Genomic DNA, 15,789 nt, shown 5'->3' on the forward strand with positions numbered 1-15,789 from the left:
ATCCAGATCTCTTGACTGGGAGTTAGTGGTTGAAAGGTTTCAGCACTCCGTCCATCATCTTGTTGTGTTTGCAATAAAACATTTTAGTCATGGCCATGGGGTATAGAGTATACAAAATGGGGGAGGAGGTAGCGAGTTGCAGACGGAGAGTGGGAAGTGAGGCAGGTAGAAGAAATGGCATCTCGGTCACAGCGTGAGCAGCGTATGGGCACGCATTTACTTGAATCAATCTGTACTTGGTCCATGCTCAGAAATTATGTTTCACATGCACTAGCCTATTATGGAGGCTGTGAATACGTGTGAGTGAAGCCTACAGATGGTAAGCAATAGGCTGCCTCAAGGCCTTTATTGAAAATAATAGTCTTTTTCCTGTTATGACTGTGTTCTTCGTTCCATTTCTCTTTAGTGCTGTGTTGCGCCATATTGTGGATGACCTTGTATTGGGCCAAACTGCGCTTGGTCTTCTGTATTTCCCAATGGTTATAGACGTGCGCTCTGTTTGCTTACAATGCACCACTTGACCTTGTGATGTATTTGGCAAATATGTCACACTTTGTTATACTTAACTGAAAACTTCAATTAAGAGATTTTAAGTTAAAAAAATGAAAACAATAGTGTCTCGCAGGCGAGATGCATGGCTAACGAATGCACTCAAGCACAACCCTAAACAAGCATTTGCAATGCAATAGGTCTCGCATTTGCGAGAGCTTGAGCTATTGGAATTGTAAATGACATGCCTTTTATTTATGCGTTTTGAAAACCTGCAAGTGGTGCGTAAGCACGCACTTTGTACTTATCGTCCTTGCTTACGAGAAGCAAGACTGGCAGTACCTGTGCCTCTTTTACTGCCAGCCATGCTTCTCGCAAGCAACAACTATAAGTACAAAGTGTATGTTTACGCACTGTGTGCTGGTTTTCAAAACACATATATAAAAGGCATTGTCATTTACAATGCCAAAAGTTCAAACTGTCGCAAGTACGAACCTATTGCATTACAAATGCTTGTTGAGCTGTAAAACAGAGGCTACAGCAGCTATAGGAAGGCAGGGACTCTGATGCCAGGCCCTGTACTTCAAAAGCAGGAGGAGGAAGGAAGAGGCGGCAGCTGCAGCCAAAACAGACCTTCTGTGAATGCACAGCAATTGTGGCAAGATAAGAGAAAGATTTATAGTCCTTTTTACAACAGAGCTCTGTAAACCACAAGCACTGGTCTCCAGTGCTACATCTTAAAGAAAGAAATAGTGTTCCCATGCTCCGAGTAACAACACATGTAACAGGGGCAGTTCTTGAAAATGGGCGGAGCTTTTAAAGCCCATATCCTGAATACAGCATGTCTCGCAGAGACAGCGCAAGTGCTGCCTAGGCGAGACCTAAAAAAGGAGCCATTAAATGTGCTTTTCAGAAATGTGGCCTGGACTGCCAGAAATGGCCCTTGCCATATGTGAACACACAAAAGTGCAAGAAACATGACATTATATTGAGAGCTCAGCAGACAGCATTGCAGGCCCCACCAGAATTAGAGACCCCGAAAGATTAGGAGGGATCATTGTACATAAAATACTCCAGCTGATGAGGTTGAAATATATTAAACAAGATTGTAATCCCGACCGGGTGCCATTTCATGGCAGCCGGATTGTCATTTTTTTGTGTTGCAGAAACAAACCCCAGAAAGAGGAGGGTTAGTTTCTGAAATACCAAAAACAAATGGCCCCAACACTCAAGTGGTCTCCCCGAGCCTCAGGGGTCTCCTAACTTTTTTCCTAGCAGAAAAAGTATGTGTTAGAGGGCTCGCCCTATACAGGGCAAGTCTTTTAACTATACAATGCTGATGGAATCGTGGTGGATGGTAACAGGTCAAAGGTTTCCAACGGTGAAGAGAACTGAGGTGCCGTCATATGAAACATGACTGTGTCTGTTCCCCGCACCTCTAAATGAGATGGGATCCGCGGAACTGGCAGAACGGAACAGCTTGCCAACTTTGGAAACAGGAAACCAGCACTGCAATTGTCCATTGCCCACTTCACCAAAATTGCATGATCTTTGGCAAGCTGTTTTTTAGGTCAAGCCTAGCGCAGCGCGCATGTGTAGCACTATGGGGAGGACTTTTAGAATCACTCCAGACTTTCTTGAAACTTTTCAGTGTAGTTTTTCAACTTTCACACATTCTCTTGGCCTTTGCGTGTGGCTTTCAAATATGAAAGCACGCAATTGGCCAAAGGCGGGTGCATGTCCCACCTTTTCTCTAAATGTTCACTCCCACGGCATCCAACTGTCGGGAGCGAGCAGCGGCGCGCAGGGTGCCAGCTGCATTCCTTATCTTATCTAGCAGATGGCAAGTCAACAATCAACATTAACATCAGTTGGCTGCCCCCTCCCCTACTCCCCACACCCTACCTTTTCTAAACAGACACAATAATAACTTGTTTGCGCATTTATACAATGCAGCTGCTTAAACCAGTTCGCTGCAAGGCTGCTGTGCCTTAATAATAATAACACAAAAAAATCTATACTTTTAAGTCTGAAAGCGGCATAATGTTAAGCAAAGCCAAAGCCATGCCCGTGCACAGCTGCAAACGGGCAAACACCCTGTGCTCCCGCTTCGCAGGGCATTTATAGTGAGGGGGCTCCGGCCCAGCCTTGCGCAGTAATTAGCAGGGAAAGGCCAGGCCGCTGGCTCCCTTTGTGCTGTTGAAGGAGAGGGCCACCAATTCACAGGGATGTGGCTGCCAGGTACAGAAATCACGTTGGGTTATTTCCGTTGTTTTTTTTTTGTATGTTTTAAAAGACAGCTGTAAGAAGGTGTGAGCATGGCTTAATTCGAGAAGTTAGAGGCAGACATGCTAAATGCACCATGTTTACTTTAGGTATTTACCACACAGTAGGTCAAAATATTTGCACAGAAGATTTTCCACAGTACTATTTTATTTACTACTTCGAAGCAAAGGTAAGCCATACACATTTAGACATGAAAATACATACGTACAATGCTTATATCAGCTTTGTGATAATATAGCCTCATCTCCTCATCATAAAAACCAGGAATGGAACTGTCTGTTAAATTTACTTACAGTACATGTTTTTTTGCCTACGTTATAAAGACATTGGTGATCCCATGTATCTGGGGAAAATGCATTGTTAACAGTGCAGATTATCACCAACATTAAAGTGGGGGCTGCTCTCTTGACACACGGTGTGCAGAAGCGCTCTCTCCTGGCGCTTGCCGCCTCTAGCCGCTGTGCCTGTCGGTGTGACCGTCAGCACCCTCTGTCAAGGCCTCTCTCTCCTGTGGCCTCTGCTTGTCCCTGTGTCTTTCTGTGTCCGTCCCTCGCTCAGAGGGTTTCTGACTTAGTCTGGTTATCTGTCTCGTGCCATGTTCCTCCTCAGCATCTGTCTGTCTTTCACCGTGTCTCTGTTTCTTTGTCTCTGTCTATATGTCCGCCTTTCACTGTCTCTGTTCACTTATCTGTATAGCCTGTCTCACTCTCCTTTTCTCGCTCTGTCTCTGTCTATCCCTGTCTATGATTGCGTATCTATCTATGCCTGTCCCTGTCTCACGGTCCGTGTCTCGTTCTCTGTCTCTATACATAATTTTCTATGTTGCTTATCTGTATTTGCTTATCCTTACGTTTTTCCCTCTCCATGTCTTTCTATCTCTCTGCCAGCAGTTATGCAAGATTCTGTAAACAGAAAGAGCGAAGTATATTTCTGAAGCAGTTTATGCACAAAGCATATATAAAGTCATTCTCAGGCGTTTCGGCACTTTTCAGGGCTTGTGGGAGACTGTCAGCTGGTGAACAAAACACAGTGAAAAGGGATCATGAGGGCGGTGGCTAGGACGATAGAGCGGTATATATATATATATTCACTGAAAAAAACATAGGTTTCATGCACGTTATAGTTAGGAATTGGCATCAGTGATGTCATTTGAGATGTCATCAGTGATGTCACTGACCATGTCATGAGTGATGTAATATGTAACGTCATCAGCAGTGCATTGCGGGGGCACGAGTAATAGTTAGCTGAACTAAATATAACGGGGGAATTTCTAGGGTTTTGTACGAGGGAAATGTCCAGCTAACTATAACGCCCCTGAAACCTATGGCTTTTTCAGTGAATTTCTAAGGTTTTTTAAATGCCAATTCCTAACTATAACGTGCATGAAACCTATGGTTTTTTCAGTGAATTTCAAAGGTTTTTTAAATGCTAATTCCTATCTATAATTTATCTCTAAAGCTATGATGTTTAATGATTTTCATTGGATTTCTACATTTTACTATTTCAGTGTGTCAATTCCTTTAATTATGGTTTTTTAAAATACTTTTTTTTCACCATTTTTGTAACTTATTTTTTCAATTAATTATTTTAAAAATTAAAAAAGATTATTTTTTTATTGTTTTTTCTTTGTTACTTTTTAAAAATATTTTTATATGTTTTTAAAAATATTTTTTAAACTATATTTGAAAAACTTTTTTTTTTCCATTTTTTTTGGGATCCGCGCACCCTATGCGCACCGTTCTCGATTCCTATACGAAAGCATCCGCGCACCCAACGTGTTAGGAACCACGCACCCAACGCGAGAGAAACGTGCACCCAACGCGTTAGGATGCGCGACTCCTAATTTTACCGTTAAAAAAAAAAATAGCCCCTATCACTAATTTTTATTATCCCCGGGGACCCCATCCCCCGGGGATTATAAAAAAACTTTGGAGACCGTGGGGGGAGCCCCAACGCCCCCACGGTCCCAGCTGGCTCCCCGTGTCCTTCAGGAGCCGGCATTGCTTTTCCACATGGGGAGCTGCTGACATGCAGCTCCCCTTGTGGAAAAGCAATATCGTTTGGATTTTGAAAGAGAGCAAGTTTCCCTGCTCTCTCTTTCAAAATCCTAACGAAGTTTGCTATGGGAGGGCGGGAGATTACCGCCCTCTCATAGCAAACAACAGTGTCCTGGGGGTGGGCACCCCAGGACACTGTAGGAGCCAGCCCTGGGACCCCCTAAGCAACACTATAGGGTCAGAGTATTTTTACCCTGCCCCCTTTACATCTTTCACACACTTATTTCCCTTACTTAATCAGCCTCGCTTCTACCGAGGCACAAAATGGCTGCCAACAGTTCCTGGTTTCGAATGTAGACAGACACTTGACAGCTAATTATCATTCAGCGCGTGATCGGGAGGGTGCGCGCTCGGTTCGCAGAGGGTGCGCTTAGGGTGCGCATAGGGTGCGCGGATCCTCCGAGGCCATAGATATATCTATCTTTTTTACTCTAATTTTCTCAGGAACTACTGAATGGATCTACACCATTTATGCAAAAGGCACGAGTCTGAACTGAGGACTACCTCTTTGCCAAATTTGGTGTAATTCCGTTCAGCAGTTCGGGCTGTAGCTGCGTCAACAGGCCCTATGGGAAATTGCATGGGGAAAACGTGTTTTGGGACCCCCCTTTTTTCTCAGCCCCCGCTTGACGAATCACCACGAAACTTTCAGGATAGGAGCGGACTGGAGCTGGCCAAATTTCGCGAAGATTCGTCAACCGGTGCCATACTTATTGGGAATAGAATGTTGCGGATTTCCTATGGAAAATAGGTCCTAACTATAACTACCTACTGGCGACCGCCAGTAGGTAATATATGAATATATATATATATATATATATTCACTGAAAAAACCATAGGTTTCACACATGTTATAGTTAGCGGAAATTTTACTGATAAAAAACCAATGAAATTCCCCCGTTATAGTTAGTGCAGGCAACTATAACTCACGCGACCGCAATCCTCTGCTGATGCTAATACTGTATTTAGACACTTATTTGCCCATGTCTTCTTCCATACATTTTTAGCTATACATATATTACAAATATTTTTTTTTCATAAAGACACATATGTCATCAGCAGAAGATTGCGGTCGCGTGAGTTATAGTTGCCTGCACTAACTATAACGGGGGAATTTCATTGGTTTTTTATCAGTAAAATTTCCGCTAACTATAACATGTGTGAAACCTATGGTTTTTTCAGTGAATTTGCAAGATTTTTTAAATGCTAATTCCTAACTATAACGTGTGTGAAACCTATGGTTTTTTCAGTGAATTTGTACGGTTTTTTAAATGCTAAGTTACTTTACGCCATTCGTGGCGTGCCCGCCCACTTAACGCAGTTCGTTCCGTGCGCGCACGGGGCGCTTCGCGCACCGTGCGCGCACAGTGAGCACGCGGTGCGCTTCGCGCACCGCAGGCCCACTTTACGCAGTTAGTGCCGTGCACGCACGGTGGGCACGCGGTGCGCTACGCGCACCGCGTGCCCACGTTACGCTAGATGGGCCATGTATGCACGATGCGCTTCGCGCACCGTGCGCACATGGAGGACATATGATGCACTTCGTTTTGAAAGGTAATATTTTAATTTTTCGTATATTTTATAAGCCATGCGGAAAAGGTGCCCTTCGGGCACCATTTGCACACAGGGTGGAGAGAGTGTGGATAATTTTTTTTTTTATTATTATTTTTTTTAATATTTTAGCTAATCTCATCTCTAATAAGCCATGCACAATTGGTGCCCTGCGGGCACCAATTGCACACGGGGTGGAGAGAGTGTGGATAATTTTTTTTTTTTTAAATTTTTTACCGTGGTCCTAACTATAACTACCTACTGGCGACCGCCAGTAGGTAATATATATGTATATATATATATATATATATATATATATATATATATATATATATATTACCTACTGGCGGTCGCCAGTAGGTAGTCATAGTTAGGACCGTGTTTCCATAGGAAATCCGCAACATTCTATTTGGAATAACTTTGGCGACGATTGACGAATCCTCGCGAAATTCTCAAAATAGGTGGGGCGCTCCGCTCCGCTCCTACCCTGAAAGTCTCGGGGGGATTCGTCAAGCGGGGGCTGAGAAAAAGGGGGGGTCCCAAAACGCGTTTTCCCCATGCATTTTTCCATAGGACCTTTAGTCCGAGCTACAGCCCGAACGGCTGAACAGAATTACTTGAAATTTGTCAGAGAGGTAGCCGTCAGGTCAGGGATGTGCCTTTTGAAGGTCTTGTGTAAATCTGTTCAGTATTTCCTGAGAAAATAGCATTTAAATCAATATATATATCTATAGGCGCGCTCCGAGCGCGTACCGTAAGCTTACGTGCGCGAGCGCGATTCTGATTGGTTGTTAGATCTCAGTAAACATTCGAATCGGTCGAAACCAGGAAGTGTCGGCCGCCATTTTGTCTCTCGCAGTCTGAGGGGGTGAAAAACAAAGGTGGAGAACGTGAAAAGGGGCAGGGTGGACAGTTCCTGACCCCCTAGCCTTTGTCAGGGGGTCCCAGAAGGACCCCCAAGGGCAAAAATTAATTTTAGTTTTTTTTCGAAAAATCGCCGAATGCGCGTAGTGTATGCGCACGACGTAAACGGAGAAATTCCGCGAGGAAAAATTCCGCGAACTTCGCGTAATTACGCGTACCGTGCGGGCACGGCAAAAAAAAATTTTCAAAAAGGAAAGCTTAAAAAAAAAATTACAAAATTGTGAGGTAAGATTGGCTCTTAAAAGAGCCGTTGGGTTAATACAGGGATGGAGGAAAGAAAGAATGGGAATATTATGAGCGTCTACAAACGTGCTGGTCTATCTTATTGTTAATAAGGGAAACACTGGTCTCCCCAAAAACAATAAGACCACAACACGTTGTACACCTCATTGAAACCCTCCGAAATCGAGGGTTAATGTCCAGAGGAGCAGAAGAAGGTGATGCTCCCACCTCAGAGGAAGGGCTCAGCTGAGCTGCCGATGATGTACTCGGCTGAGCTTCTGAGGTTGGGCTCCGGTGACTTACTGAAGAGTGTTCTTCAGTATGTCGAGCAAAGGTCCTGGGAAGTTTATCCCTAATGTGTCTCATCATAGAGTAATTTCCAAAGGAATACTTCTTCCTTGGATCTCCTCTAGATAAAACATGGTCACAAAGTGTGCAAGTGACCAATGGAGCATTGACCTTTTTCTGCCCCTCTGGAAAAGTAAAATACTCCCACACAAAAGAATCCTTTTGTTTCCTCCTTCTCTGTCTGATGATGGTGCTGCTAGGCTCACTCTCTGAAGAGGTCTGCTGCTCTGCCATTGTATCTCAATGTCAATTCAGCTCCTTCTCCTAGGGGATCTCAAGCAGTAATGAGGGGAATGGGTGTGGTGTGGGAAGTTTCTGGAACTGAAAGTAGTTTCAACCAATGAAAAGTGTTCTTTGTGGATCACATGACCTACCGTGCGCGCTCCGTAAGCTTACGGTACGCGCTCGTAAACAATTACGCATGCGCAAACATGACGCTTACGGAGCGCTTACGGAGCGCGTACGTAAAACGCACTCGCGCATGCGCATTACACGCCCCTGCGTAACCGCGACGTTGCTTCCGCGCGACGCGTATGCCTGTACGCGTACGTCACGTACGTATCACGTAAGCGCACTGTACTTATGACGTACGGAGCGCGTAGCGTCAGCTTACCGTACGCGCATCGTATCACGTAAGCGCACCGTACTTATGATGGAAAAAAATGCATTAAAAAATTAATTACCCATTCCATAATGCAGGATATAGTACATATATTATTTTATACAGAGGTTTACCAAAAATCTCAAAAAAAAATTTGCATTTAAAAAATCGTACAAATTCACTGAAAAAACCATAGGTTTCACACACATTATAGTTAGAAATTAGCATTTAAAAAACCTTGCAAATTCACTGAAAAAACCATAGGTTTCACACATGTTATAGTTAGCTGGACATTTCACTCGTAAAAAACCAATGAAATTCCCCCGTTATAGTTACTGCAGGCAACTATAACTCACGCGACCGCAATCCTCTGTTGATGCTAATACTGTATCTTTAGCTATACATATATTACAAATATTTATTTTTCATAAAGACACATATGTCATCAGTGATGTAATATTTGACATCATCAGCAGAGGATTGCGGTCGCGTGAGTTATAGTTGCCTGCACTAACTATAACGGGGGAATTTCATTGGTTTTTTACGAGTGAAATGTCCAGCTAACTATAACATGTGTGAAACCTATGGTTTTTTCAGTGAATATATATATATATATATATATTCACAACGAAATCCAAGAGTTAAAACCCTCCACAGGAACGGCGCAACACAGGATACAGCCTCCATAGGCAATATTCAATGAAGAGTGTTGTTTAATCACACAATCACACATCAGAGACCGCGTTTCGGCAGCCAGACATGCGGCCTTGTTCACATGGCGCGCTGATAGCAAATGGTGCATTTAAATACAGGTGGCAGTGATAGTATTTTTTCCATGTTAGTCAACATGACTAGGCATTTTACATCATGTACTGACTGTTGGCAAATCCTTACTTTACTGCTGACAGGCAACATGACATCTCAGATACTGAAAATACATCAACATGGTGAACAGACTATTCTCAACCCTCGTGTATTTCCAAATTCAGTGGCTGTATGCGAGTTGTCCTCGTGTGCAAAATAATATATATATTAGACGGATGCATGCGAATAGGTCACAGGTCTAAATCCCGGCAAATTCACTCAACCTTTCATCCTTTCTGAGGTAGAGAAAATGAGTACTATTGAGTTGGGTAACCAATAGACGTCTGATATTCATCGCCAAGATGCCCCTTTGCGGGTGAAAGTGCGCTTTACAAATACATGTTATGTTATGTTACTATGTTGAACTGCCCCCACCTAACAATAAAAACTATAACAAAAAAGCATTAGAACAGGTAGGGAAAAATTGACAGCATTGCATAACAAAAAAACTAGAACACATTTTTGGTGTTAATTCTGGTTTTTATTAGGGTACTTCAGTTGTATATAATGTTTTCAAGGTTATATATAAGGTGACAAAAATGGTTATAAGACTTTTTTTATTATAACTTATAACTTTTAAACATGCTGCACAACATTCACAATGCTCTACAACATTTATTAAACAAGCATTGGCATAGCCAATAGGTCTCGCTTTTGAGACCTTATAAGTGTTTAGCCATGCAACAGTTGCATAAGTAAATACGTATAAGGTCCCAAAAGCGAGACCTATTGGCTATGCCAAGCGGCCGTGTGGCTGCGAAAGTGAAAGTGATCAAACATCTAAGCGGCCGGGCCACCGCGAAAGTGAAAGTAATCGCGGTGAAGCGCGGCGCGCATGCCCGCGCACATGCACTGAAGCTCTAGGCTGGCCTGGTAGCACCTTCTGGAGCCCTCTCAATAAGTCTCTCCAGATCAGCGCATGCGCTGGGTCAGGCGAGACCTAAAAACGTTAACAAAGCAAATAGCTCTGTCTAAATACTTCTAAGGCCCCAAAGGCCAGACCTATTGGCTATGCCAACGCTTGCATTTCTATGAGACTCAGTTGGGTGAAAAAACGAATGTGCTTACATAAAAGCTAAATGCCATTGTGCAGCTTCATACAACACAAACACAAACATAATTGTTCTATAATGAGTTGAGGTAATCTCTTCGTAATCCTCTAGTAATGATGTTAGCGTACAATTACCGACAGATAGAAAAGCTCGCATTAGTGTCTTGCAGTCCTCGGGGGCGCATCCCTTGCTCTGAGGGAAAGTGCGCCCGTGCTTTTCTCGACAGTTACGTAGCGCAGAAACAAAAGGCGCCTTTCGAATTACTGCAGCACTCAAGGCACACATTGACTACTTCGGGGGAACACCAGTAGTCATCCTGACATAAAAACATCATTTTGCCTGTCACGTAATTTCTCAAGTATTTTATAAGTGGCCTGAGAGATCTGTACCTATAACATCAAAAATCTGCTTGAGGCGTCATATGGCACACCACGTCTGTCACTTATCTCTATAATACTAGCATGTAGTTACAATATTCTGTATATAAAATGTGAGGAACTGTACCCTCCTTCAGAAGTCTGTTTTTTACTATTCCTATTAAAAGCACAACTGGATAAGCTTGTAATAAGAAATGATGCACCTGGTCACTTGTAATAACGTGTTACAAATGATCATTGGTGCCCTCTTTGATTGCTCTGCTCCCACTGTCTCACTGCTCTGGATGAAGGTTGTTCACATACTGTCCCAGCTTCAAGTGTACAGAGGCAATGCACTTTTAACTGGGCAGAACCTCCTTGCATCTCAGAAGTAAAGGAGGCGCACAAAGCCACAGAAAACGAAAAAACAAGCAGTGGCAAAGACAAAAGATCTGGTCCTTGTATAAAGAAAACACACAAAAACAACATGCAGGCACCGATGCACGCGCACATACATGCGCACACACATATACCCACGCTGACCTGCAGAAGCACAGCATAACAGTTATAGGTATTAATTAAAAAAAATTCAAGTCAACATACTTTCAAGTACAAATGCACAAAGACCAATACACACTCCTGTGCACACTAAATCACGCCTTTGAGCACTCAACTATGAAACATTGCTATATATTACAGACCGGCACCAATGGACTCACAAAGAGCAAAAACAAGCAGTCAAGCATGCACACACAGACACCTGACACAGACACAGACACACACACACACACGCACGCACGCACGCACACACACACGTAAATAAAAGTAATTTACAGAGGGGCAAGCAAATAGGCAAAAACACAGACAAGGAAGACTGGCAAATGGACCTAGGCAAGACGAGAAGACGTGGTGGGGACAAGGAATAGACAGCATCCAGAAGAAAAGAACAACTATTAATTCTGCTTCAGAAATAGACGGAGGGCTGGAAACATTACATAGTTGTGAATAGAGGCTTTCTCCGGAGATGATGGCCTGCCTGCTCAAGGATATGATGCCTTTAAGATTAAGGCTCACCTCACATCAATTTGTAATCGGGCACAATTCAAGGAACCTTCTTCGGTACATCGGTATTTTTACTTTCACATAACACCCAGCAGGGCACCTATTAATGTCCCCCTGCTAGTGCCGCTACAGTGATTAAGTGTGACCTGAAGAGAGGTGGGAGTGCTTATGAAAGCTGGGGAGTCTTATAGCAAGACGAAAGGCTCAGTCTCTCTTTCCTTGTATGGGACCAGGGCCATCTTATCGCCCATGTGCAGCCCTTGGCGTGCTGTGTCAGATCGCCTCTATTTCAAGGCTGCGAGACCCCCAGTAAAAACAAATGCGGGATTTGGAGGCCCATTAACATTCCAGATTGGCATCTCCAGCCCTCCAGCTGCCCAGGAGTCTCTGTTCCTTGCCACACTTGGGTATGGCAGAGGGCTCCAGCTCAGTTTTACTGCATAGGCAAGCTGCAGCATCCGAGATTAATGCTGTCTGTAAACAAGGGCCAGGCCCACAAAAGCAAGGTGCACAGTAGCTACAGACATCTGGCAACTGATCCCTACCAGAAAGATAGGGATCGCCTGCACAGCAAACACAAGGCAGGCGGCAGGGGCTGTTCAGACACCAATAAACAGTCAGGGGAGTGGAAGGCTGATAATACCTTATCGGAGAGTATACATCCTTGACTAGTGTGTTATCCGGGTCACTCCGCAGAGACTGCCAGAACATGCAGACGTCCTCTAGTCCGGCTGGCGCGTCTGTTTGTTGAACGGGGTGAGGTCAGGCGCGTGGCTGAGTCTGCCCTCCATAGCAGCTGCCATAGTGCTGGAGCGGAGCAGGGTCAGCAGAGACGAGGGAGCCACGAGCACATTCACATGCTAATGCTGCCCTTATTGTAGTGTCCTGCTGGACACGTTCTAGTGTTGAGGAGTGTGATGTAATACACTTTACACCCACCCATCACAGGCGTCACTGGTCCGGTGACCCTGCCAATCAAAAGGTCCGTGTGCAAGTGCCCTGGACCAGTTACCAGTACCCTAGCAGCTGTGTGTGCGTGCATCATTCTGCAAGTATGTGGGCCTAGCGCCCACTACTTTACACTTATCACAGAACAGGGATATGATGGAGGGGTGCCGAAGACGTCCTCCATTGCTATTGGAGCAAGGGACTGTCTCAGAGACAGGACAGTCCATCCTTCTTTCAGGCCAATGTTAATACTTCACGAAGAGATTCTGATATTTTCACATGGTATCTTCCTAGTTATAAATCTTTTTTTTGTGAGCAATCCCTCGCCATGATCACTTTGCCCGATAAGTCGCTCAAAAGTGCAACATAAACATACGCCTAGAACAAGGAACATGTACTGCATTGCTAAAGAGCCAGTAAGGAATGCGGGCAACATTGGTACCAGGTGCCCTGAAGGATGCAGCCTGTCCAGTAGGGTTTGCACCTGACTTGAACCTCCTACCTGCAGACCACTGCACCAATTGGTTGTGCAAGCTTACAGCCCAAGGGAAAAAAACAATAAACTTGCCAAAGTAAATTTTGTGGTACAAGACCAGCCAATAGAGAAGCTACAGAGGTAGACAGTGCAAGAGTGAGGCTGTAGAGATGGTGCCAACAGAGTGACAGCTCAAAAATATTTAGGGCCTCGTCTGGAGTCTAGAGGGAGCTGAACTCCTCCAATGTCTGAAGCGATCTCTCGATACTGAGTAGAATCCACCGCCTGAATTTTCTTCAAAATACCATCAATATTGTGCACAAAATTCAGAGGAATCTACTATACATTTAGAGTTTCCTCTCAAACTGTAGGATGTTTTTCCATAATTTGAAAACATAGATATTTAAAGTGGCCTGATTAACTAGCCTAAATCCAGTCCTTGCCAATTGTGGCGTTGAATCCAAAAGTAATGTTATCTTGAGATATTTCTCAGGTTCAAATTCTAAATTGTATTTTTACAAATTAAATGCTTCTCAAACTAAATGTGGTCCAAACTAATAATATCAAACTAAATCTAGTTTAAACTACGTGTACCAACATTGCCTAATAACCAATGCATTTGTCTCTACACTTTGGTAATATGCCAGAGGGATTTTTACGTTTCAAGATGAGGAAAAGTTAGGTAATCTAAGAGGAGCATTCAACAATTTGAACATGTTTACCTCTGTTTTTCCCTTATGAAAGGCATCAGATCTTGTTTTCTTTCCTTTTTCTTTTGTTTTTTAAACCATATCTGTTTATTGGACTTGTAACATCAAGAAACAACAAACTAGGGGGCATATTCACAAGGATCTATCCCCAAGTTAATGGCACTTTATCGCAGCCAAAGTTGCGATTAAAACATTGCCCCATTCACAAGCTGGTGTCAACAGCCCACAGTACCAGTTTACCCGTGATAGCAGCCACATGAAACATCGCCACAGATGACCCCCGCAAGTATCGCTAATGAGATGTAGAGTAGGCGTTCCCGTGCCAAAAGCCACGACAACACCACTAAACAACATTCTCAACGACCAGCCACATCGGAGATAAGAACACAAAACAGGAAATAAGGTGCGTTAGCAGCAGGAAACTAACACCTGCTCTGACCTGGTGCAAGACGACAGCCTGCACCACAAAAGGGAGCCCAGCCCAGAGCCACACCTGAAGAACAACAGATGCACCCGGGCAAGTGAACATGCAACAACACCCGCCACCACCACCCCCAGGACCCCCCCTCCCCAGCACCCCCCCCGACCAAAGACATGCCACATCAGCTACACCTAAACATGTACAAAATAATCCACATCATGTCGCACAATCACAACTGGTGACATGCATGTGTCGTCACAAAAATGAGCATCACACATTCATCATCATAGTCTTTATTCGAATTTAAAAAAATTCATACAAGACACAAACATACACAAAAATATTACTAATCACATACCCTATATAATATATAAAATCATCCAATAACTACCTAAAAGTTACTATTTAAAGAGAATTAAACATGTCGACAGACTAAAGATGGAAACACATTTAAAATGCGAAACAAAAAGGAAAAATAAAACATCAATTGGAACAAGAAAATTTTCAGCCAACGTCCCAGCAACTTAAAGCCCTACGGAGGTACTCCCACAATTTCCCTAAGAGCCTTGTGCCTTAAGGACCAAGCCCAACCCAAGTATTTAGCTAGGGCAATTGAAACAACTGGAAAAGTGCTTGTGCATAAGAGTCTTAGAGCAACAGCAGAGCTCCTTGTGGCCAAAGTTTTACACATAGGAGACAACCATATTCGTCTAGGGATAGCGTATGCAGGGCAAACAAACAAAAAATGGGCAGTTGATTCCTCGTGAGAGCCACAGGCAGGGCAAGTTCCTACACTTGCACCAAACCACCCGCTAGTAAGGGCCCTGAGTGGAAGAGAACCTGCTCTAAATTGGAAGTAAAGTTTCCTGGCTCTAGGTTGGGTAATCAGGTCCCATTAAGGTTCAAAAGCTGGAGTAACCTTCGCCTCCAAATATCGGCTAGTCATCGTAGGGGAGTTAGAATCGCTCCAGACCCGATAGTTTACCCGTTCCCAATAGAGCATTTTCAGGAGTTTCTTAGAAGGAAACACGGCAGCCACTGGGTCGCTCCATAGCCCCTCCAATCCCAGGTCTACCAATGTCTCCCGGAGGTTCCTCAGCCACCCGATCTTATGGAACGTATCCGCCTGTATTACGTCCATAAGACCCATTGCGTATGAATTAAGCTCCGGGGTGGTCCAGAGCCTCCGCCAGTATAAGACCGGGCGGAGTTTAGCTAGGTCCTTGATAGCCTTCCTACCTAGATCATACCGCAGTGGTACCAAGGGCGTGCTCTGCGGGAGGCCAGTTATGCTACGGAAACATTTATTTTCGACGACTGTTAAAGATGTCAATGCGTCGAAACCCCATAGCTCGGCCCCATACAACACAGAGCTTAGAGCCTTTGCCTCATATACTTGGAGCACGGGTTTAATAGGCTTAGT

This window comes from Triturus cristatus, chromosome 11 (assembly GCF_964204655.1).
Source record: "Triturus cristatus chromosome 11, aTriCri1.1, whole genome shotgun sequence".
In the NCBI taxonomy this organism is placed as follows: domain Eukaryota; kingdom Metazoa; phylum Chordata; class Amphibia; order Caudata; family Salamandridae; genus Triturus; species Triturus cristatus.